This window comes from Bufo gargarizans, chromosome 9 (genome assembly GCF_014858855.1).
Source record: "Bufo gargarizans isolate SCDJY-AF-19 chromosome 9, ASM1485885v1, whole genome shotgun sequence".
In the NCBI taxonomy this organism is placed as follows: domain Eukaryota; kingdom Metazoa; phylum Chordata; class Amphibia; order Anura; family Bufonidae; genus Bufo; species Bufo gargarizans.
The window spans coordinates 106,582,040-106,608,007 of NC_058088.1; the positions used below are offsets into that span (position 1 = coordinate 106,582,040).

General features: G+C 45.7%; 1 protein-coding gene and 1 long non-coding RNA gene across 2 annotated transcripts in view; one reads left to right on the top strand and one right to left on the bottom strand.

Annotated features, from left to right (window-relative positions):
* The window catches only part of LOC122946707 (ligand of Numb protein X 2-like), a 94,138-nt gene extending 75,869 nt beyond the window's left edge, over positions 1-18,269 (bottom strand). Inside the window, 1 exon segment of the mRNA XM_044306487.1 lies at positions 18,190-18,269. The gene's annotated coding sequence lies outside the window, so the exon portion shown is untranslated.
* Positions 12,142-25,968, top strand: part of LOC122946708 — a 61,839-nt gene continuing 48,012 nt past the window's right edge. The window contains exon 1 of the long non-coding RNA XR_006391254.1: positions 12,142-12,188. This is a non-coding gene — a long non-coding RNA (uncharacterized LOC122946708). The remainder of the gene's footprint in view (positions 12,189-25,968) is intronic.

A 25,968-nucleotide genomic window follows, 5' to 3' on the forward strand; every position in this document is an offset into this window, starting at 1 on the left:
CAGGAGGGGGGATGTGATGCGAGCGCCGGGCAGGCATGAGAGGCTGCTGAGTCAGTTGACTGATGTGCATTTGACAGTGCTCTACACACGTCAGTTTATTTATTAAAAAAAATATATATTGTTTCATATAATGATTTTGTTTTAATTTAAAGGGGTTGTCCGAGTTTATATAAATATATGCCAAATCTTCTTTATAACATATCTAATAATACCTTTGCAAATTACTATTTTTATCTATACCATCTAGTTCCTTCTGTGCTGCTGCGGGTCACGTCACCCGCGACGTCATCCAGCCAGCTCCCTGTGCTAACGTTTTGTGTACAGGATTATCCCTGCCTTAGGGAGTGGCCCGGCTCTGTACACGAAACGTCAGAGCCTTGTGTGCCCGCCCCCTCCCTCTGCATCTAGCTGCCTTCTGTGAGGCATGCGCGATCCTTACTAGTGCCGGTAGCCTTGTGAAAAGAGCATCGCGCCGGATCCACAGGAGTGCCCCCCCCCCGCGTCTGGCTGCCGGCCGGCTCTTGTGGTGATCCTATGGAAAAAGAGTATAGCCCTGATCTACTGGCCATCGGAACCCAAAGCCACCCCTCACGAACAAAACCAAGTAAATCATTGTCCTTGATAGAAAAGATATGTAGATGTCAAAGATCAATATATATATCTCTAAATATATAATCTATATATATATGTATGTGGAGATATACATTTACTGAAATATATATCTCTATATACATTGTAAGAAGGTAACTGGAAGGTTCCCTTTAACAACGTGAGATTTAGCATGGCTGTCATAGCTGATCCGGGGCGGCTCTTACTGGGAGTAATCAAAGTGCTGGGTGGGTGACTACTTCACATGTTCCAGCGCTGCGATTGGCCAGCGTTACAGCAGAACAAGGGCAGACTCCGCCTACCATAACTTAGTGACCGAAGATACCGGAGGGCATAGCGGGAGAACGGAGCGGCGCCCAGGGATAATAGTAAGTGCCCGGGCGCCGCTCTCCATGTCTGTATACTTAGTTCACAATGTCAGGATCGGTGAAAGGTCCTCTTTAAGATGGCAGTCCGCATGTGTTCGCGGGCGACCTGGCCATCACTGCCATAATGCGGAACACACATTGCCGGTGTCTGTGTTTTGCGGATCCGAAAAACACATACGGACGTGTGAATGGACCCTAAGACAGCAGCACTATACTGTCCGAGTGTGAGCTGCAGGGAGAAAGTCACCCTCCCTCCCGGTCGGCTCAGGAGTGGGAGGGGCGTGGCCTAACCAGATCAGGGGTGTGGCTTAGCTGGACCTGGGGGAGGGTGGACACATTGTCTTTTGAGGGTGGACACATTGTGGCAGGGGGCGTGTTTGGGCTCCTTCCTGCAAGAGTGACGCCCCTCTGGGCACCTTACTTGCTCATTTGCATACCAAATAAACTGGATTTTCAGAGGCACATCAGAACAAAGGCACATCTTGAAATAAGGTACTAAGTGCTATTAGGCCACGGCTTTACTGCAATAGCAATTATCCTGGTGACAGATTTCCTTTAAAGGGTTTCTGTCATGAGAAATAACGTTACGTAGCGGTCTGACATTAGCGATGTGCTAATGTCAGCAGTACATAACAGTGTGCTTTATAACTCCCTGCCTGCTGCCGGTCTCTTAAAATAAAGACTTTTAAAATATGCTAATGAGGCTCTAGGTGCTATTAGGGCGTTGCTTCAGCACCACAGACTGCTGGCGGTGCGTCTAATTTGTGACAAGGCCTGACGAGGTCAGAAATGAATTGCTTTCCCTGCCGGGAGAAAATTTGTAAATGACCCCCAATACCTGTGATGCCCCCCGGTGTATAAGCCAGACAATGTATACAACTGCATGTCATACATTATTTGTCTCCCATTCATTTCCAATGTAAAATGTATATATAAAATGCGTAATCAACTAAGCTTTCCAGTACAGTAAACTGTTGGATTGGCCAAGTATTCTTACTTAACTTTACTGTAACTTTTATCCCATAATGGATTCAGTGGGATTACAGGGGGCAAATTGCAAAAATGCGCCCAAAGGCACAGGGAGCCTGCAGCAGCCTAAATGACAGAGGTGGCCTGAGGCAGCGCCTAAATGACAGAGGTGGCCTGCGGCAGCGCCTAAATGACAGAGGTGGCCTGCGGCAGCGCCTAAATGACAGAGGTGGCCTGAGGCAGCGCCTAAATGACAGAGATGGCCTGCGGCAGCGCCTAAATGACAGAGGTGGCCTGCGGCAGCGCCTAAATGACAGAGGTGGCCTGCGGCAGCGCCTACATGACAGAGGTGGCCTGCGGCAGCGCCTACATGACAGAGGTGGCCTGCGGCAGCGCCTACATGACAGAGGTGGCCTGCGGCAGCGCCTACATGACAGAGGTGGCCTGCGGCAGCGCCTACATGACAGAGGTGGCCTGCGGCAGCGCCTACATGACAGAGGTGGCCTGAGGCAGCGCCTAAATGACAGAGGTGGCCTGAGGCAGCGCCTAAATGACAGAGGTGGCCTGCGGCAGCGCCTACATGACAGAGGTGGCCTGAGGCAGCGCCTAAATGACAGAGGTGGCCTGAGGCAGCGCCTAAATGACAGAGGTGGCCTGAGGCAGCGCCTAAATGACAGAGGTGGCCTGAGGCAGCGCCTAAATGACAGAGGTGGCCTGAGGCAGCGCCTAAATGACAGAGGTGGCCTGAGGCAGCGCCTAAATGACAGAGGTGGCCTGAGGCAGCGCCTAAATGACAGAGGTGGCCTGAGGCAGCGCCTAAATGACAGAGGTGGCCTGAGGCAGCGCCTAAATGACAGAGGTGGCCTGAGGCAGCGCCTAAATGACAGAGGTGGCCTGAGGCAGCGCCTAAATGACAGAGGTGGCCTGAGGCAGCGCCTAAATGACAGAGGTGGCCTGAGGCAGCGCCTAAATGACAGAGGTGGCCTGAGGCAGCGCCTAAATGACAGAGGTGGCCTGAGGCAGCGCCTAAATGACAGAGGTGGCCTGAGGCAGCGCCTAAACGACAGAGGTGGCCTGCGGCAGTGCCTAAACGACAGAGGTGGCCTGCAGCAGTGCCTAAACGACAGAGGTGGCCTCCAGCAGTGCCTAAACGACAGAGGTGGCCTCCAGCAGTGCCTAAACGACAGAGGTGGCCTCCAGCAGTGGAAGATAAGCAGTCCGCTACATACCATAGACACAGGATTTTCCTTTTGCCCGTCACTATAGAACTCCTATCAGTATGATCAGTACGCTGCTAGCACTATAAAATGTGCCGTCTGAATTGTACATGCCGAGCCTGCCATCTCAGTGTGACAACCCCCCTATACAAAATCGCGTTTCACCACTGAGCTGAATTCCATGTTAAGGCGATGTTTATCACAAGCAAGCCCTGCGTTATGTTGCCTCCCTCGCTCGACACATTCCTCAGCTTGCACTTATCAGTCTTTCTGGAGCAGACATGGGAGCGGAGGGTAATGTTGCATATATTATACTGGTCCCCAATGTATGTAATCACTGTACGGGTTGTAGGAGCGCTTGACCTTTATAACTGTGCCATGTAAGATGCCCTGGATCAGCCAGCAACGAGCAAATGCATGTTTTTCAGCTGACTGCATCTTTTATGCTGCAGTAAATATGATTTATCGGCAGCACAGCAGGGGATGTGCTACCCGCTGTCACGTGAACATTCATGAGCAATTATAGAAACATAGAATGTGTCGGCAGATAAGAACCATTTGGCCCATCTAGTCTGCCCTATATACTAAATACTATGGATAGCCCCTGGCCCTATCTCATATGAAGGATGGCCTTATGCCTATCCCATGCATGCTTAAACTCCTTCACTGTATTTGCAGCTACCACTTCTGCAGGAAGGCTATTCTATGCATCCACTACTCTCTCAGTAAAGTAATACTTCCTGATATTACATTTAAACCTTTGCCCCTCTAATTTAAAACTATGTCCTCTTGTAGCATTTTTTTTTTCTTTTAAATATTCTCTCCTCTTTTACCTTATTGATTCCCTTTATGTATTTAATAGTTTCTATCATATCCCCTCTGTCTCGTCTTTCTTCCAAGCTATACATGTTAAGGTCCTTTAAAGGGAACCGGTCACCGGGATTTTGTGTATAGAGCTGAGGACATGGGTTGCTAGATGGCCGCTAGCACATCTACAATACCCAGTCCCCATAGCTCTGTGTGCTTTTATTGTGTAAAAAAAACCAACTAAAAACTATTTGATACATATGCAAATTAACCGGAGAAGAGTCAGAGCTTGAAAATCTGACTCTTCTCTGGTCACACAAGTAAGATATGACTCTTATGTTAATTTGCATATGTATCAAATAATTTTTTTTACACAATAAAAGCACACAGAGCTATGGGGACTGAGTATTGCTGATGTGCTAGCGGCCAGCTAGCAACCCATGTCCTCAGCTCTATACCCAAAATCCTGGTGACAGGTTCCCTTTAATCTTTCCTGGTAAGTTTTATCCTGCAATCCATGTACCAGTTTAGTAGCTCTTCTCTGAACTCTCTCCAAAGTATCAATATCCTTCTGGAGATATGGTCTCCAGTACTGAGCACAATACTCCAAATGAGGTCTCACTAGTGCTCTGTAGAGCGGCATGAGCACCTCCCTCTTTCTACTGGTAATTCCTCTCCCTATATGACATTGTCTGCCTACCTTTAAAGAGGACCTTTCATTACAATAATCGCAGCGCTCAGCTCACAACCTGAGAGTTTTTTTCTCCCAGGCTATGAGCTGAGCGCTGCGATTGGCCAGCACTCCAGCCTGGAGACGCCCAGGAGAACTAGAGCAGGCTCCTCCCAGTTGAGCCGAAAATCTGAAGATACCGGAGCCTATACCGGGAGAACGGAGCGGCGCCCAGGAATAATAGTAAGTGCAGGGAGATCCCTGGGCGCCGCTCTCCATGTCAGCATACTTAGTTTCGATTTTTTATTGTAACAAGCAAGGAGTGCTTAACAAGTCTACTCATTAATGGGCCTTTTAGGGTATGCGGTAGTTAGCCAAAATAGGGGGACTGGTGGGTAGGGATACCCTCCAAATCTCGCCTATTTTTTGATAAACCCTTTTGGGCGCCAGTAGTGGTGAATTTAAAAATGGTGGATTTATGTTGGGCTGCTTAAGTGTGTAATAGGTTTTCATTCACGTTATATTTGTAGAAGTGGGGATGGTATAGTAATGTGTATAGGGATATCAAATGTATAAGAAAAAAATGTGTGTATATATATATATATATATATATACACACACACACATACATACATATACACATACATATACGTAAAAAAATCTGCATAAAAAGAGCAAGTGATAGTACACACATATAAATTCTGCCGAGAGAATAAAAAGATTGTACATAAAAGTGGGATCACTGCATACAGTCTCTATTGCCTAAGAGGCCGTGTTCTGCAGCGTCGTACACAGTATGATATGGTACAGTTAGACTGAACAATGGATAAAAAGTTTTTTTGTGTTTAAAAAAATACCGACATATATATTAAAATATTGTGGTATCATAGGTAAGTTTACTCACTTCACGAGGGGGGCGGTTTACCAGGATAAGCATAATACACCTGTAAACCGAGTACTCCCCCAGCCTGGATCGCTTCTAGAGTTTTAACGGATGAAGGCAGCCAATCACACGGGTGCTTCTCTTCAAAGGTCTTTATTGCATGTACATATAAAGCAAGGGACGTGCCTGTCCCGAAACGCGTTGAGCCGGATTTATATGTACATGCACGTGGGATGCCACAGGGTAACTCTGCTGACCACGTGGAGGTCCCGGCAACACAGAATAATGCTACGAACATACGGGCAGCTCTAGCGGAAATAACTCTCCACTTCCACCAATAAGGACCGGTAAAGTACCATGTACAGTTTATCTTTTTACTATATATGAGTGTATTACACTAAAACTGGCGAGAGGATCGACTGGTATAACTACACGCTCTTTTGGTGGACGTCTTTTGGATATGCAAGCAGATGACATTGTAACCGACATTATTAGTGGCACAGTGGGACGGACTGTATATTCTGTTGGGGCTCTGCCTGAGATATAGGGACATATTCAAGTGGACTGCCCTGTTTAGTACCTCTGCTGTACATACAAATCTATTACATACCACGTGGACTCACACGTCGCTATTCATATTTACATCAAGCGGTTCCTTTTTATTTAAAATATACTATTGTTTGTTATATATCTGTATTATTATTTACTTATATTGTGATTAAATACTTTTTAGCATACATTCGTTTATATATATATTGCTAGATAGTGAGTTCCCCACATCTCGCTTAATTTGTTTTTTAGTCTATTTGCAAACGGTATTTGGGTTACCGGGGGGGCGTGCACCATCCCATCATTTGGTAATTGGGTGAGCCACTAAGGCCTCTTTCACACGGGCGTGAGTTTTTTTGCCCGGATAAGAGCCGGGTGCGTTGTGGGAAAATGCGCGATTTTTTCTGCGCAAGTGCAAAACATTGTCATGCGTTGCACTCGCGTGAGAAAAATCGCGCATGTTTGGTACCCAAACCCGAACTTCTTCATAGAAGTTCGGGCTTGGGATTGATGTTCTGAAGATTGTATTATTTTCCCTTATAACATGGTTATAAGGGAAAATAATAGCATTCTGAATACAGAATGCATAGTAAACCAGCGCTAGAGGGGTTAAAAAAAAATAAAAAAAAATTTAACTCACCTTAGTCCACTTGCTCGCGAAGCTGGCATCTCCTTGTGTCTCCGCTGCTGATGAACAGGACCTGGGGTGAGCTGCTCCATTAAATACAGGTTAAGGACCTTCGATGACGTCACTCCGGTCATCACATGGTACGTCACATGATCTTTTACCATGGTGATTCACCATGGTAAAAGATCATGTGATGACCGGAGTGACGTCATCGAAGGTCCTTAAGCTCTATTTAATGGAGTAGCTCACCCCAGGTCCTGTTCATCAGCAGCGGAGACACAAGGAGATGCCAGCTTCGCGAGCAAGTGGACTAAGGTGAGTTAAATTATTATTATTATTTTTTTAACCCCTCTAGCGCTGGTTTACTATGCATTCTGTATTCAGAATGCTATTATTTTCCCTTATAACCATGTTATAAGGGAAAATAATAATGATCGGGTCTCCATCCCGATGGTCTCCTAGCAACCATGCGTGCAAATCGCACGGCATCCGTACTTGCTTGCGGATGCCATCCGATTTTCACACACCCCATTCATTTCTATGGGGCCTGCGTCACGTCAAAATCGGAAAATATAGAGCATGCTGCGATTTCAACTGAACGCACAAGTGATGCGTTAAAAACATCGCTCATGTGCACAGCCCCATAGAAATGAATGGGTCAGGATTTAGTGCGGGTGCCATACGTTCGCCGCACGGATCGCACCGGCGCGGAAAACTCGCCCGTGTGAAAGGGGCCTAACAGAACCTCACACAGTCATCTGCTACCATGTTACAGGTTAATGGTTAAACTGAAAGTCAGAAAAGCCACCAAGCAAGAAATGCAGAAGAGTTCTAGGTTATCTACGCTGTTTATGTCTCACACTTTCTAGAAGGAGACGATCAAGGATCACAGTAGAAAACACAAGGATCTTGGTAAATGTAAAAATGAGTCAGTGCAAAATGACATGAGCAAGACAGGAAGGCAACGTTTACTTGAAACGAAAAAAATATATGAAATTGTGGTTAATGGAAAGGTGAAGTACTTGCTTGTCTATTACACGTATAAAGGCTTCCTTGTGTTACAAACGCTGACACCAACAAAGCTGCAGCAAGCAATTCGGCCGCAGGAAATTCTAACTCCTAGCAGTTCAAAGCCGACCATGTAAAGAGTAACGTAACCCAGGAGCGAGGATAAAGTCCTCAGTGTGCACCGCACAAAGCTGCCTATTCACTCCGCTGCTACGTGTACATAGTGACCTGCGCCGCTCTCCTCTAGGAAACGCAGCAAGGCTCCCCAAAGACTTCCACGCCTGCAAGTTACTCCTAGAAGAGCCACAAGCCTTTTTCTACATTTTAAAAGACAATTTCAAAAACGTTCACAATATACAGTGCATCGCTGAGTGCATCCATAGGCACCAATGTGCCCAGCAGATGTCCTGTATAGACGTATGGGTCCAGCTGTTTTCGTACAGTGCCCTTTCCTCTACTTATCTTTAGGGGTGAGATCTGCTACCAGCTATTTATTTTTTGCGTTTCTTTTTTTGCGTTCCATTTACAGACCCTATACGGAACCATTTATTTCAATAGATACGCGCCCCCCCCCCCCCCCCCAAAAAAAGGAAGGTATTCCGTATGCCTTCTGTTTCCGTATTTCAATTCAAAGACAGAACATGTCCTATTATTGTCTGCATAACGGACAAGGATAGTACTGTTCTATTAGGGGCCAGATGTTCCGTAAAAAACTGAATTCACACGGACGGCATCCGTATTTTTTGCGGATGTTTTTTGCAGACCGCAAAATACTGAAAAAGCCATACGGTCATGTGAAGGAGGCCTAATGGGCAGGGCTGTCTCTTCTATAGTCTTGTAGTAAACCTTACAGACAATATTTGTGCTGCCATGTTTGTCATTTCATGTGTGTTTAGTGCTGTCCCGGACTGTAAGGAGCTGCAGAATACATTTCCATTATAAATGAAGAGTTATATAAAATCCTTGCGTCTATAAGTGTACTCATCCAGCAGGACCTCACACATCTGTATTTGAGAATCAAATTGAAATGCCATTCTGTTGGACTCTTCATGGAGAGGAACGGCGTGTCCTGGGAACCCTGCAATCACCAGAACAAAAGGTGGCGTGTCCCTTGTGTTCAAACATTTCTGAATCTCCAGCCATGGAAAGGAGGGATCAACATGCAGCAAATCACTATGGTCACCCTTATAACAGCAAGTCTGACATCAGCACAGAATACTAGTAGGGGGGCAATAGGAGACAGCTTTAGGACTATGGCAAGGACTGCCACTGAGTGGTGGCCCGAAATACAGACCATCCAGAACAGTGGGTCCTGGGCAGTGCTAGAGAAATGTCCACTCACAAGCTCAGATTCACCTTCTGATTTACTGCTCTTTAGGCCTCATGCACACGACTGTTGTGTGTTTTGCGGTCCGCAAATTGCTGATCCACCAAACACGGATGGCGCCTGTGTGCGTTGCGCAATTTGTGGGACGGCACAGACAGCCATTGCTATAACTGCGTATTCTTGTCCGCAAAACGGACAAGAATAGGACAGGTTATATTTTTTTTGCGGACCACGGAATGGAGCAACGGATGCGGACAGCACACGGAGTGCTGTCCGCATATTTTGCTGCCCCTTCGAAGTGAATGGGTCCGCATCCAAGCCGCAAATACTGCGGCTTGGATGCGGACCAAAACAACGGTCGTGTGCATGAGGCCTTACTCGCACGCTCTTTTCATGTCTGAAGGCCTCATGCACACGGTAGTGCCCATATTTCAGTCTGCAAAAAATAAAAATAAAAAATGGTTCCACAAAATACAGATACCTTCTGTATGCATTCCATATTTTTTTCACTGCCATCAATAGAAGGGACTATTCGTATCCAAAATACTTACAAAAATAGGCCCTGCTCTATAATTTGCAGAACAGCTACACCAATCAGCAAAAAATAAAAATGGTTGTGGCCCCATAGAAATTAATGGATCAGTGTGCTATGCGCACCACGGTGATGGACCATGTGATCTGACGTCACCACAGGTCCTTTAGCCGGCAGCTCATGATTAAAGAAGTAAGAAGAGACCGGCAGCTACGCGATCAAGAGGAGAAGGCGAGTTAATTATTTTTTAACACTCAATTGACCACCTACTAAGCATTCTGTATTAAAGAATGCTATTATTTTCCCTTATAACTATGTTATAAGGGAAAATAATACAGTGAATAGACTGTCACCTAGCAACCGTGCGTGAAAATCGCACCGCATCCGCACTTGATTGCGGATGCTTGCTATTTTCACTCAGCCCCATTCACTTCTCTGGGGCCTGCGTTGCGTGATAAACGCACAATATAGAGCATGCTGCGATTTTCACGCAACGCATAAGTGATGCGTGAAAATCACAGCTCATGTGCATAGCCCCATAGAAATGAATGGGTCCCGATTTAGTGCGGGTGCAATGCGTTCACCTCCCGCATTGCGCCCGCGCGGAATACTCGCCCGTGTGAACTTAGGCTACTGTCACACTTGCGTTTAACTTTTCCGCTATCGAGATCCAGCAGGGGCTCTGAATACCGGAGAAAAACTCTTCCGTTTTGTCCCCATTCATTGTCAAACTGAACGGAGCGCTCCTAAATGCATTCTGTTACATTTGGTTGCGCTCCCAGACCAGAGAGCAAACCGCAGCAAGCATGCACACAATGCAAGTCAGTGGTGCCGGATCCGTTTGTTAGACACAATAAAAAACTGATTTCTGTTTGAAAGATAATACAACCGGATCCGTTCATAACAGATGCAGCTGTTTGCATTATCAAAAACGGAGGCGTTTTTCCGGATCCCTGCCGGATCAGGCAAAAACGCAAGTGTAAAAGTAGCCTTAAAGGGGTTATCCAGGAAAAGATATTTATGACTTAGTTTACTTTCACACTCGCGTTTTGGCTTTCCGTTTGTGAGATCTGTTCAGGGCTCTCACAAGTGGCCCAAAACAGATCTGTTTTGCCCTAATACATTCTGAATGGAAAAGGATCCGCTCAGAATGCATCAGTTTGCCTCGGATCAGTCTCCATTCCGCTCTGGAGACGGACACCAAAACACTGCTTGTAGCGTTTTGGTGTCCGTCTGACGAAAACTAACCCAATCTATTTCTCTGACACAATCTATCTATTTCTCTGACACAATCTATCACAATAGAAAATGGATCCGTCCCCCATTGACTTTTAATGGTGTTCAAGACGGATCCGTTTTGGGTATGTTAAAGATAATACAAACGCATCCGTTCAGAGCGGATGCAGACGGTTGCATTATCTGAACAGATGCATTTGTGCAGATCCATGATGGATCTGCACCAAACGTGAGTGTGAAAGTAAGTAGCTTTATCCTCAGGATAGGTCATCAATATCAGTTCTGCTGGGGTGCGGGACCACCACCGATCAGCTGTTAGAAGAGGCCCTGTACATTGGGCACATGGCGTAGTTGCAGCTCAGCCACTATACTATGTACGGCACTGTCCGTGGCAAGCTATTGGGAGCCTGCACTGCTTACTAGAGCTCTGAAGCAGCTAATTGGTGGGGATGACGGGACGGACCCCACTGATGTGATAATTATGACCTATTCTGAGGATAACTGAACTTGCCTGCCATGCCAGCGGCCATCTGAGTTATGAATACGACTATATAGTCTCTATCCACCCGATGCTTGCCTGATAATCATAGTTTATCATCGGTAGCACATATAGAGTTTAACTCTGTAATTGAGAAAATGTTTTTCTACCATTTAGTTCAGCTTTCTACCCTGTGATTACACCCTGAATGTAATGGTTGTATAACCTATGAAAAAAAATAAAAAAAATTGAAATGCAGCGTAATAAATTAGGTGCATCTGCGGCAACCATGCGCCTGGAGAGAAAAAACACTCCATTCCCTGGAAAGAGACAGAAATGTTAGGAAATTTGCAGATATCCATGTCCGCCCCCACCGCCCCCAATTGGTGAACAGTGCCCGTTGCACGAGTGTTAATGTCATAAAAAGGGAGTTTGCAACTTTTTATGCCGCTGATTTAGTTGCTGAAATGCTGCAGATTAGAGGCGGATTTCATTCTCTGTATTGGAAAGGGCGAAACTTGCGATAAAATCCACGGTATGAATTGACATGCTTTAAAATCCACACCACGTGTCATTTCTGCGATGCGTGAATGAGATTTGCTAAGGACTCATCCACTTTGCTGGTAGTGTACAATGGAGCGGATCTGTCGCACAAAATCTTGAACTAATCGGTCATGTGTGAACCCAGCCAAAGAGCCAAATCCGTGAGTGTAAGTATGCCAAGTCAGGGCTTCTTGGAAAAAGCCGATCTCCGGGATAAGATGACTGATTTACAACGTGGGCGATACAAATCCATGCATACCTGTACAGGAACTGCAAGTTGGAACAGTTTGCTCTACTCTGGAAGTGAAGGGCTTGGAGGACACACCAAAAACAAATTATTGGACAGAAGACAAATTAAAAATAGGTACGTGCACTACGCCCTGGCATATGCTTACAGAGGGAGAGAGGAGATGGCACTATACACATGGCGAGACACTTACCACAGAGGTGAGAGCAGTGCACATAATCCACTAATTGCAGCTCTAAATCTGTCAACGATAGGCTGAGGAAGATACAAGAAAACGACGTTTATGGCAATCACTGCCAAGATCTTATCAGATTCACGCACTAAAACCACAGAAAAGACAACCAGGCATATTAACTAAAAAGTCCTAAGTCCCTAAGTCGGGCACAATATGCAGTGGCATAGCTGGTTTTTGACAGTTGGGTGGGGGCAGAGCTCCGGCCCTAGCAAATTTAATAATCCTACAGCTGCAAACAGGCGAAAATGTCAACGAAAACCTGTGCCAGTCAGGAGTTGGCATAGTTTTTTCAGCAGGCGCATGGATGCACCTAACTGATGGCTAAGTGCATGTCTCCTCATAAGGGTACTTTCACACTTAGGTTTTTCTTTTCCGGCACCGAGTTCCGTCAAAAGAGTTCAATGCCGGAAAAGAACTGGTATAACCCCATGCATTGTGAATGGAGAGCAATCCGTTCAGGAGGTCTTCAGGTCAGTCATTTTGACTGATCAGGCAAAAGATAAAACTGCACCATGCTACGGTTTTATCTCCAGCCCAAAAAACTGAACACTTGCCTGAATGCCGAATACCAGACCGAAAAAAAAAGGTGAACAAAAATAAATGCCAGATCCGTTTCGCCGGATGACACCGGAAAGACGGATGGGGCATTTCAATGCATTTTTATGACAGATCAGGCATAAAAATGCCATCAGTAGGCATACGTTTTGCCAGTTCCGGCAACAGAACTGCTTGGCGGATCACTCTGCCGCAAGTGTGAAAGTAGCCTAAGTAAGGCGTTTTGTGCAGGACCGTCATGGACGGATCCGTTCAGAATGGATCCATTTGTATTATCTTTAACATAGCCAAGACACCATTGAAAGTCAATGGAGGACGGATCCGTTTTCTATTGTGCCAGATTGTGTCAGTGAAAACGGATCCGTCCTGGCACACAATGTAAGTCAATGGGGACGGATTCGTTTTCACTGACACAATCTGGCACAATAGAAAACGGATCCGTCCTCCATTGACTTTCAATGGTGTCTTGGCTATGTTAAAGATAATACAAACGGATCCGTTCTGAACGGATGCAGACGGCTGTATATTTGGCTTAGTTTCATCAGACGGACACCAAAACTGCGTTTTGGTGTCCGTCTCCAAAGCAGAATGGTGACTGAACTGATGCATTCTGAGCGGATCCTTTTCCATTCAGAATGCATTAGAAGGCAAACTGATCCGTTTTGGACCGCTTGTGAGAGCCCTGAACGGATCTCACAAATGGAAAGCCAGAACGCCAGTGTGAAAGTAGACGTAGCCATCTACTACGGCTGCGCAAGGGGGAAACTAAGACCGGCTTAAAATACGGTCTTAGTAAGTGTACCGCATTCATATACCGGTATACCTTATTTTTCACACTATAAGATACACTTTTTTTCCCCCCAAAGTGGAGGAAAAACATCCCTCTATCTTATTGGGTGAATACTATGAGCGCTTCATTAGTACCGGAGGACTAAGACGTGGTGAAGTCTCTGCACTCACCGCTTCCTGGTCCTCTGCTTTGCTGTGAGGGCGCTCTGCGCATGTCAGGTCACAGCACAGCCGCAGCAGGAAGAAGAGAGAGTGTGCTGGCGGTGAGGAGCAGAGGCGTCCAGAGCAGGAGAGACGAGTCTTTTTTTTTATTTGTTCTGTGGCATGGGGGGCTGATCTGAGGTATGGGGGGGGGGGTCTCATCTGAGGTCTAATTGACATTGGGGGTCTGAATGGGGCTGCGAGTTGAGTTCTGATTAACATTGGGGGTTTGATTGCTGGCCTAATCTGAAGTCTAATGAAAAATATTTTTTCCTAATTTTCCTCCTCTAAAACTTGGGTGCGTCTTATGTGCCAGTGCGTCTTAAAGGGCGAAAAAATACGGTACATTTTACAAGATTTCTGCTGTTTGGCACATTCTCCCTGACTGTATTATCTGGCATGCACACGAGTTATAAGGGGCATTTATCAAGTCTGCTAGGCCAGTTTTGTGGCGTACAAATGCTGCAAGTGATGCACGTGGAGCATATTTTTGTGACATTTGCTCACATTTTGTGACATCTGCTGATCCGAGCCAATTTCAGAAGTGAAAATTAGGTCAAGATGTCAGATTAGAACACCTTTAAGACTCATTTATGATGTGCGACATTTTAAAAAGTTGTATCTCCAGAGCAAGCAGCCCCTTGTGTACATTTATTATATTATATTTTTTTGGCGGACCACGGAACGGAGCAACGGATGCGGACAGCACACGGAGTGCCATCCGCATCTTTTGCGCCCCATTGAAGTGAATGGGTCCGCATCCAAGCGGCAAAAACTGCGGCTCGCACGCGGACCATTACAGCGGTCGTGTGCATGAGGCATAAGAGAGAGGTGTAATTACATACATTTTAGGGCTCATGCACACGAACGTACTTTCTTTTTCCCCGTTTCCATTCCGTTTTTTTTTACAGGTTCGTATGCAGAATCATTCACTTCAATGAGGCTTGGAAAAAAACTCAAAGGACTCAGTGTCCATTCCGTATGTCTGTTCCATAGAACACGTCCTATTCTTGTCCATTTTGCGAAGGATGGAACACAGACGTCACACGGATTTCATCCGTTTTTTTTTTTGCAGACTACATGAGCCCTAACAGAGATATCACTTATTTTTGCCATTGTTCTGCAGTAAGCCCTTTTTGTGACTTTCTGTTAATGCCCACAAGAGAATATTTAGTCCCCGTGCCTGTCACTTGGGAGTGGAGAAGAAGGGGCCGTGGCTAGGACTTCCATCCTCACAAAGTGTTGAGTGAACTTCTGTTTTCAAGTTCGGCATACAAGGTTCGGGTTATCTAAGAATACCGTTATGGATTCCGCTACCACGGACCAGGGTTATAACGGAATATAACGGAATTTAAGGACGGAATGCAAAACTGAACTCTTTAGAGGCATTCTGCTTTGATCCGTCATAATAGAGTTCTATGGGCACAAATAATGGTTCCGTCTTGTTCTGTTATGCAAGACAGAAAAAAAGTCTCCTGTCGACAGGACTTCCGGCAATCAGATATTAAAGACATGTCTAATCAATTATCAACACTGGTTCCAGAAAACCCCATGCAGTGGTGACACAGGCTTAGCCGCTGAGCCGGCGCCATCAGCTGACACACTGCACTGACAGCCGACTCCGGAGATGACTGATGACACGGCCGTTGTTTTGGTCTGCATCCGAGCCGCAGTTTTGGCGGCTTGGATGCGGACCCATTCACTTCAATGGGGCCGCAAAAGATGCGGACAGCACTCCGTGTGCTGTTTGCATTCGTTGCTCCGTTCCGTGGCCCCGCAAAAAAAATATAACATGTCTTATTCTTGTCCATTTTGCGGACAAGTATAGGCATTTCTACAATGGGCCGCCTGTTCCGTTCTGCAAATTGTGGAAGACACATGGGCGGCTTCCGTGTTTTGCGGACCCCAGAAAACGGAACGGTCATGTGCATGAATGAGGCCTTTCCCAGCAATCGCAGGATTAAATACAATACTATTGAGTGTATTATATGCAGCCTTTAACCATCTGTACAATAAAACAGATAGTTTTATTCCGGACCGTTCTCGGCATGTTTGCCGTGCTGCAGCCTGGACCTCTGGCGGCACGCGTGCACTAGCGGCAGCACGGATCCTGCAGGCTGTTCCGGCGGGGGTGAAGGCTGCCGCTAGTGTGAAAGTAGCCTTAGGCTACTTTCACACTAGCGTTCAGGGCTCCGCTTGCGAGTTCCGTTTGAAGGCTCTCACAAGCGGCCCCGAACGGATCCGTACTGCCCTAATGCATTCTGAGTGGATGCGGATCAGTCTGGCAGCGTTTGTCCTCCGCTTCGCTCAGCAGGCGGACACCCGAACGCTGCTTGCAGTGCGGAGGTTAACGGATCCGTCCAGACTTACAATGTAAGTCAATGGGGACGGATCCGTTTGAAGTTGACACAATATGGCTCAATTTTCAAACGGATCCGTCCCCCATTGACTTTCAGTGTAAGTCAAAATGGATCCGTTTGCATTATCATGAACATGGATGGATGCGTTTGCATTATAGGTGCGGATCCGTCTGTGCAGATACCAGACAGATCCGCACCTAACGCAGGTGTGAAAGTTATTTATGCCGAATAATGACGGCTGTAATAAAATTGGGAAAAAATATTAAAATCCTAAACAAAGTCAGAACTGTTGTTCTTTTGGACACTGTGCTTCTAAAAAATAATGGAAAAAGGTAAACCAAAACCTACCAATGAAAAAAACAACAGCCATAAAAAATTACAACTCCGTCTCACAGTTATGACAACGGAAAAATAACAAGGTTATGGCTCCCGGAAGATTGCGACACAAAACAAATGTGTTTTTTCAATGTTTCAAGTTTTTACCAGAGCAAAAGTATATATAAACTGGATAGTGATGTAATCCTGCAGAAAAACACAATGGTGGGGCTGGGGAGTTCTTTTCCACCCTCCCCACGAAGAGTTAATAAAAGATAATTAATAAGCTATGTGCACCCGAAACAGTATCATCGAAAAGTACAGTTCACCCCCCAAAAACAATCCGCATCTAATACGCACCCAAATCTGCTATTAGAAATTGCAGATTTTAGTGCGGATATGCTGCAAAAGCACACATAAATCCACATGGAAATGTATGCAGATCTTATGTCCGTTCACCCGCACCCGTGTATTCGTGGCCTTAGGGTACATGCACACGTTCAGGATTCATGTGCGGAGAAACCGCACTGAAATCCGCAGGTGTTCGCAGGCAAATCTGTGCGGTCAATCCGCATCAATTGGTGCAGATTTTACTAGATGAATGAAGAAAATCCGGACAGGAAAATTTTAATAAACTGACATGCTGAAGATTTTAAAATCCGCAGCGCAGGTGAAAATCCGTGCAGAAAAAAAATCTGCATCGTGTGCATTGAGAATTTCAAATTCTCATAGAATACAATGTACACGACCTACGGTGCGGATTTTCCGCACGCAATCCTGATCGTGTGCATTTAGCCCTATGGTTACACTGACAGAAAAATTAAACAAAATTGTGGCTTTTGGAATGTGACAAAAAAATTGAAAAAAAATCTGCATCTGAGACCGATCACAATAATGGCGCAGGGGCGTCCAGTGTAGAAATGCCAGTCTTGATAGATGACCCCCAAAACCTCTTCCGACTCCAGGACTTTGGGGGGACATTTATGAAACCTTGTGCACCAGTATTTTGCCATCGTGAGGTGACAAGTGGCGTCGTAGTACCTCACCTTGCGCCAACTCTCGTGACATTTTGACCACAGCGCTGCATCCGGTTCTGGGGCAGAAAAGTGGTCGCGTTTTCTGTACACACCATTTACGGCGTATTTAGGATTTCAAACTTTCTAACAAGTAGCAAAAAAGTAGTGAAGTCACTTCAGCGGAGGAACTGGAGTAGCGTTTATAGAGTCACCAAACTGAACAAACTGCGCAACGCTTGATAAATTTGGCGCAGACTGCTGCAAAACTAGCTTTGTGTATGACCCCCCTGACCAAGGCCCTCCAGAATGATTAGCACTGGTTACCACATCTATAGCAGTCATACAGAACACATATGTTACACTAGGAGCAGTGCAGGCTGGGGAAATGGCCGCTGACATCTGTACGCGCTTTACAGCTACGTGGACAGGACACACTGTGCGACATTTAGCTTCAGGGAGCAGGCGCAGGACTGAGGAGGACATGCGCCACTTTATATCCTGCATACAAAGCAGCGGCTCGGGAACTACACGTCACAGCATGGCCTGCCCTCACACGGTATACGGTACTGACAGGAATGCCGGGCCCTCGCAGCTGGGGGGCCCCGGGGCCATTGTCCCTCTAAATAACCCCTGACACATGAACTCACCTGGTGCGACGACAGCTGCTGCAGCCGGGAAAGTTCCGAGCGCCTCACCTGGGTGGAGGGGGAAGTGACTCAGAGCGGGGGAGGGGCGGGAACCTGAGCACCTCAGCCATGGAGGATGCACCGAGCTCCTGCTGCAGGCAGACATGGCGTCCTCTCCTCAGACCTGTCACCTGGAAGTATCCAGTGCCTAGGACAAGAACAAGAGAACAATACAGTGCAACATGTGTTGTAATCATAGTCAATGGTGATGGACGCGACACCATTAATTATCATTATAATTGCGGATCTGCAAGCACGGAGTGTGCGTTCCACAATTTGCGGAACGGCGCGACAGCCATTGATATAACTGCCTATTCTTGTCTGCAAAACGGACAAGAATAGGACAGGTTATTTTTTTTTTACGGAGCAACGGATGCGGACAGCACACGGAGTGCTGTCCACATCTTTTGCGGCCCCATTAAAGTGAATGAGTCCGCGTCAAAGCCGCAAATACTGAGGCCTAAGGGAAAAAAAACTAGAAAATTAGATGGGATTATGGTTAAATAATGTCCTTGTTGCCCACAGCAACCAATCAGATGCCACCCCTGATGTTTCTAGTGAATGTCACAAAAGGAAAGTAGAGTGAGATGCTGTGGAGGTCACTGTTCAGGGGTGGGGCGCTGTGGAGGTCACTAAGAAGCGGGACACTGTGGAGGTCACTGTTCAGGGGTGGGGCGCTGTGGAGGTCACTAAGGGAGCGGGACACTGTAGAGGTCACTAAGGGGTGGGGCGCTGTGGAGGTCACTAAGGGAGCGGGACACTGTGGAGGTCACTAAGGGGTGGGGGGCTGTGGAGGTCACTAAGGGAGCGGGACACTGTGGAGGTCACTAAGGGGTGGGGTGCTGTGGAGGTCACTAAGGGAGCGGGACACTGTGGAGGTCACTAAGGGGTGGGGTGCTGTGGAGGTCACTAAGGGAGCGGGACACTGTGGAGGTCACTAAGGGAGCGGGACACTGTGGAGGTCACTGTTCAGGGGTGGGGCGCTGTGGAGGTCACTAAGGAGCGGGACACTGTGGAAGTCACTTAGGGGTGGGGCGCTGTGGAGGTCACTGTTCAGCGGTGGGGGGCTGTGGAGGTCACTAAAGGAGTGGGATACTGTGGAGGTCACTAAGGGGTGGGGCGCTGTGGAGGTCACTAAGGGAGCTGGACACTGTTGAGGCCACTTTCACACTAGCGGCAAGGAACTCCAGCGGGTGAACAGCCTATCGGATCCGTGCTGCCGCTAGTGCACGCGTGCCCCCGGACTACCGCTCCAGCCCTATTAACTATACGTAGTTTTATTCCGCCCGCCTCTCGGGATGTTTGCCGTGCTGCCGCCTGAACTCCGTCCTGCCCCTATTATAGCCTGCTGGAGTTCCTTGACGCTAGTGTGAAACTAGCCTTAAGTGGGCGAGATGCTGTGGAGGTCACCCATAAGGGGTACAGTTAATAAAATAAACAGTGTGTAACTGCCGGGGTATATAGGGCTGGTTGCGGTTATCCCAGCATGGATTGGCCTCTTGGACATCCTTGAACAGATCCAATAAATACACAAGAGACCAACACTTCGTACTCAGCAGTGCCTGATACTTTCTCTACTATATATGTATGTATATATAGTGCCTTCAAAAAGTATTTATACCCCTTGAACTTTTCCACATGTTTATTTTATATCCGCAAAGTTAGGCTACTCTCACAAGCGGCCCAAAACGGATCAGTTCAGCCCCAATGTATTCTGAATGTATAAGGATCCGTTCAGAATGCATCAGTTTGGCTGCGTTTGGCCTCCGTTGCGTTTTTTAGACGGTCACTAACACGCAGCTTGCAGCGTTTTAGTGTCCGCCTGACGATGCAGAGCCAAACGGATCCGTCTTGATTTACAATGTAAGTCAATGGGGACGGATCCATTTTTCACTGACACAATATGGTGCAATTGAAAACGGATCCGTCCCCCATTGACTTTCAATGTAAGTCAAGACGGATCCATTTTGACTTAGACTTTTTTTTTGAATGAATAATGCAAACGGATCCATTATGAACAGATACAAACGTTTGCATTATTGGTGCGGATCTGTCTGCAGATACAAGACGGATCCACACCAAACGAGAGTGTGAAAGTAGCCTTAAATGTATTTTATTTGGATTTTATGTTCTAGACCAGTGATGGGCAAACTATGGCCCAGCGGACCTTTTTATCTGGCCCACAGAGCTGTCCGGAGGCAGCAGGAGTGGAGATGAGCGTCCTCAGGACAGCGATACAGATGAAGGGTGCGGGGCAGGGGAGAGGCGTCTCCATTGCCCGTTCCTCTGATAGGCTACAGGCCAAGTGCCTGTAGCCTATCAGAGGCTGGTGCAGGTGGCGCGATGACGTCATCACGCCACCTGAGCCGTACAGAGCGGGACACAGGCCGAAAGAGGCCTGCATCGCATCACTGACAGCAGCTTAAGGTAAGTGTATGTGTTTATTGTTTTTATTATTTATAGTATACTGTGGCAAGAAGGGGGGGTGGAGGCCCTATATACTGGCACAATAGGGATTGGTACTATGGAGAAGACGGGAAGCACTATGGGGGCCCTGTATACTGGCACAATATGGGGGGGGGCACTAGGGAGAAGAGGGGAAACACTATGGGGGCCCTTTATACTGGCATGATATGGGGGGGCACTATGGGGGCCTTATATACTGCTAAAATATGGGGGGGCACTGTAGAGAAGAGGGGGAAGCACTATGGGGGCCACTATGGAGAAGAGGGGAAGCACTATGGGGGCCCTATATACTGGCACAATATGGGGGGGCACTATGGGGCCGTATATACTGGCACAATATGGGGGACACTATGAGGGCCCTATATACTGGCACATTATGGGGGCCCTATATACTGGCACAGTATCTATTCTGCGAATTGCAACAACAAAGCTAACTCCAGACTTTGATGCCTTAGCAAAAAGGGAGACCAACAACACTGCTCCCACTAAAATTGAAGGTGAGTTATACATACTATGTTAGGAAAGAAATACATTGCATAAAAGTTTTGTACAATAACTCTTTTTATGCTTTTCTACCTTGAATTAAACTAAACCTTTAATGTTAAGAAATTTAAATTGAATTTATATTAATTCACACAAATGCCCCATCTATCTACTCTTGGTCCGGCCCCCGGGTATAAAATATGAACCCATTGTGGCCCACGAGTCAAAAGTTTGCCCACCTATGTTCTAGACCAACACAAAATAGCAAATATGTGTGAAGTGAGAAGAAAATGATACATGGTTTTCAAAAATTGTTAAAAATAAAAATCTGAAAAGTGTAGTGTGTATTTGTATTCAGCTGTCCGCATCCCTTGCTCTGTTCCGTGGCCCCGCAAAAAAAGTATAACCTGTCCTATTTGCGGACAAGAATAGGCAGTTATATTAAAGGCTGTCCGGGCCGTTTACGCATGCGCCGTAACTGCTCTGACAAAGAAAACTTTTACCAGGAGTCAAGGAAACTAAGAAATAGACTATTACAGAGAGGGTACCCTAGGTCTACTTTAAGGGAAGCTTTTCAGGCAGCGGAGAACAGGGATAGGGGCGATTTATTAATACCAAAAACAAAAGATAACAAGGATAGCTCAACCATTCGCCTAATTTCCACGTATGACACCGCTAACAGCGAAGTCACTGCCATTTTAAAAACTCACTGGCCAATCCTAATGATGGACAAAGACCTGTCTAAAGCCATCTCTAACTACCCCCAAATAACATATCGCAAGGGGAGGAGCCTCAGAGACAGGCTCGTGCATAGCCACTACACCGGCATAAAAAAGGAGGGAACATGGCTGGACAGACAACCGAAAGGGACATTCAGATGCGGTAGCTGTAAGGCTTGCAGATATATACGTATTTCTAAAACGGTCACCTGTTCCACAACCAATATCGTCCAAACGTTAGGTTCCTTCGCTAACTGCAAAACACAGGGAGTTGTCTATATATGTCAGTGTACCTGTCCGAAAGATTACATCGGCAAGACTTTCAGGGAACTTAGACGTAGAGTCTGCGAACACATCAACGACATAGTAAAGAAAAAAGACACCCCCGTTGCTAACCATATCAACATGGGGGAGACCTAAGTACCCCTAAGTTTCTAGTACTTGAGGTCATTCCCAAACCTCTAAGAGGGGGTGACTGGGACCGGAAGATACTCCAAAAAGAATCCGAATGGATTTATCGATTCCGGTCACAGTCACCAAGCGGTCTCAATGAGCGACTCACATATACATGTTTTATTTGATTTAAAACATGTCGTTACAAACCCCTTAATTCCTCTATCAGAGACTTTCCTCTGTCCTATCCTATATAAATATCCCTAATTGCTCGTCCCCCTTTTGCCAATGCCGGTGCGTGAAGCACCATATCTTAGGAAAAGTGACATACATCACTGTCACTTTAATCATTCCTTCTCACGTCTATATGGCTCCCGTAATCTTTGCTATATACACGTGATGATGTCTATATTATGCTACCATTAGAATCCCTCCGATTAAAACCTGGTATTTTTGGGGCTCAATATATATGTTATAGTCCTCCCATCACCGGGTTTTTCATAAGTAGGGGACTATAGAACCATTTTGATCCAATTACTGTGGTTAATTTAACAGTTAGTGAGAAGCACATACAGACCAGGAACTTTCAGCATTATTGGCCGCTCATGCGTTCCAATATGCGTTCCAAAGACCGGAAGTGACGCATCGCGTCACTACGATGCGTTCCACCGACCGGAAGTGCTCTCCCTTCGGCGTCCGGAAACACATGCCGGCACCAGCGCGTAAATAGCAAGCGCTGACATACTGTTATGAGCCCACCAGCCTCCCAGCATACCAGCTGTGCCTGTTACAGGGTCTCCCTCTGTCTGGTGAGTACACTATATCGTTTACACCACTGACTTGTCCCCTTATGCTAATGACTGAGTGGCATATAGTATACTTTGTTTATTGATCAGTACACTATGGTAATATATGAATACTTGTGACTAAGTACTTTACTCGTTCAGACTCACATATGAATATCAGACACAGAGTACTTTGTTTTTCAGACCTATATAAATGTCTGACATATAGCCCTTTTTTTCACCCTCAGAATTCATCATATATACGGACAAAAGCTACATATCTGTACACACAGCACCATCAAGTATGCCAAGGAGCTAAGTACCATCTTATTTTTCTAAGCACAACAGTTTCTTATAAAAGAAATTTTTTTGCTTACTTTATTCCCTACGTTGACTACACTGTCATCACCTCCTGATGAGCTGCTGTATGCAGCCGAAACGCGTTGGGGTTGTCTTTCTATCATTTACATTAGACTTATTATTTTTTGTTTTGTTTCACTGGATTAATATTTCTCGATCCAGCTTTGTTAAGTAGGGCATCACTAGGGCCATATCTAGGCTTAGGTACGGGGGCAGGGTGTCTCCACCATTAGGGGACATCCCTGTGCTTCAGGACATAGTTCCGTAGGGTCGTCTAGGGAGAGAATTTTTCCCACAGACTTACCCATTATCATCCCCGTCACTATAGTGATTCATTATTGTACCACCTATCTATAATAGGAGGTTCGCTGTTTGCATTTTTATATCAAGAGCATCTGAGTGTATCGATCACTCTTGCTCATACCCACTCATTAATAAAGTTATCAAGTTTCCTAAATTAAGCACGTCAATTCTCAATTTTCTTTTGACCTATTTCCTACGTGTAACCTATCAATAGATATCTTGTTAAGTGTCTTTAAATGTATTTGTATTCAGCTGTCCGCATCCCTTGCTCTGTTCCGTGGCCCCGCAAAAAAAGTATAACCTGTCCTATTTGCGGACAAGAATAGGCAGTTATATTAAAGGCTGTCCGGGCCGTTCAGCACATTGCGGAACGCACACGGACGCCATCTGTGTTTTGCGGATCTGCGATTTGCAGACTGCAAAACATACAACGGTTGTGTGCATGTAGCCTTATTCTGTGGGATCAGCAATGGTACCACACACCTTTACATTGTGAAGGTGCTCGCAGAAGGACAGTCCAGTTACAGGTTAAAATTAAAAACTGCGGCACACTTCTTTAGATGCAAATTAAATCACATTTATTGGTTAACAAACGGTTAATCCATGTGACAATTTCCTATTATTCTCAGCACAAGGGCTCATGCACACAAACGTATTATCTTTCCCTGTCTGTCCCGTTTTATGGCTGACTGTATGCGGAACCATTCACTTCAATGGGTCCGCAAAAACAACTGAAATGACTCTGTTTGCATTCTGTTTCTGTAGGTCCGCTTGGCCGTTCCACAAAAAAGTAGTGCATGTCCTATTATTGGCCGCAAATCATGGTCTGTGGCTCGATTCAAGTCAATGGGTCCGCAAAAAATACGGAATGCATATGGAACACATCCGTATGTCATCCATATTTTGTGGATCAATGCCCACTTTGCCCATGTGTTTACTGTTTGTAAACATTACAGTACATTACAGTAATGATAACAACATTCATGTTTCCGTTTGCGAGCCTCAAAAAACTGATCGCATACGAAAACCATAGAGATATGTTTTGTGGCATAACGGAACGGATGCGGCCACAAAACAGAAAAAAAAAAACCTTAGATACGGAACAACAGATTAGTTTAAAATGGACCGCAAAACTACAACGGTCGTGTGCATGAGCCCTAAATCAAAGGAATTCAGATTCCTTCAAGCAATGTTTTGGTCAACAGTAGACCTTTGTCAAGCCAAATCTGAAGTAGGCAGCCATGTAGTAAAGAGCAGAAGTTATACAAACTTATATATTTTCTGTTATGTTTTACAATTTAAAAATAAAATAAAAGCCTTTATAATATTTACCTTTCCACCACAATATTCTGTGAGCTGTGTGAGGACCCATATTTTACAAGGCAAACTCTAGCTTTTAGTGATACCATTTTGGGGTATGATCACATTTATTCCATTTTTTTATTTTTCACTATGCATAATAAATATTTTTATTATTTTAATAGTTCAGACAATTATTATTGTTGTTTTTCATTGTTTTCTTTTTGGGTGTAAAATTGGGAAAGAGGATGGTTAGATTTTTCATATATTTTTGTGTTTTTTTTTATTTTAAAAACTTTTTTAACTGTCATTTTTAGTCCCCTTAGGGGACTTGAATATGCCATCTTTTGCTTGCTTGTACCTTAGACTGCATTAGGCTTCCTATCAAGTCCTGCCTCTGGCATGGCTTAGCAGTCAGTTTTCTATGGCAGGCCTGGGAGCTTTCACAAGTCCTCAAGCTGCCATAGTAACTGATCAAAGCCAGCAATTTTGCTGCGGGGGCTCTGATTAGAGCACAGAGGGAGTCCCCTTAAACTGTTTAATCCTGCAGATGCCGCAGTTGCTACTGACCGTGGCATCTAAGGGTTAAATAACTGGGATTGGAGTCATCTTTAATCCAGGTCACAGCCGTGAGTGTCTGCTGGATTATATAGTCAGCATCCACCATGCATGGAGCTAGCTCAGCTCGTAAGCCTGCTCCATATATACCCTTAACACAAATTACATACATGTATGTGATTTTGCATTAAGGGGTTCTACAAGATTTTGCACAATGTGTCAAGGAGCACTGTAACACTGTAAGATTGACAAACCTTAGTCAACTTTAAAGGAAATTTGTCACCCAGTTTTATGGTGTCCTAACTAAGCATTTCATAAACTAGACAGATCCCCTTAGCAAAATGCTGGGAGACTTTCTTTATTTGACTCTTGCA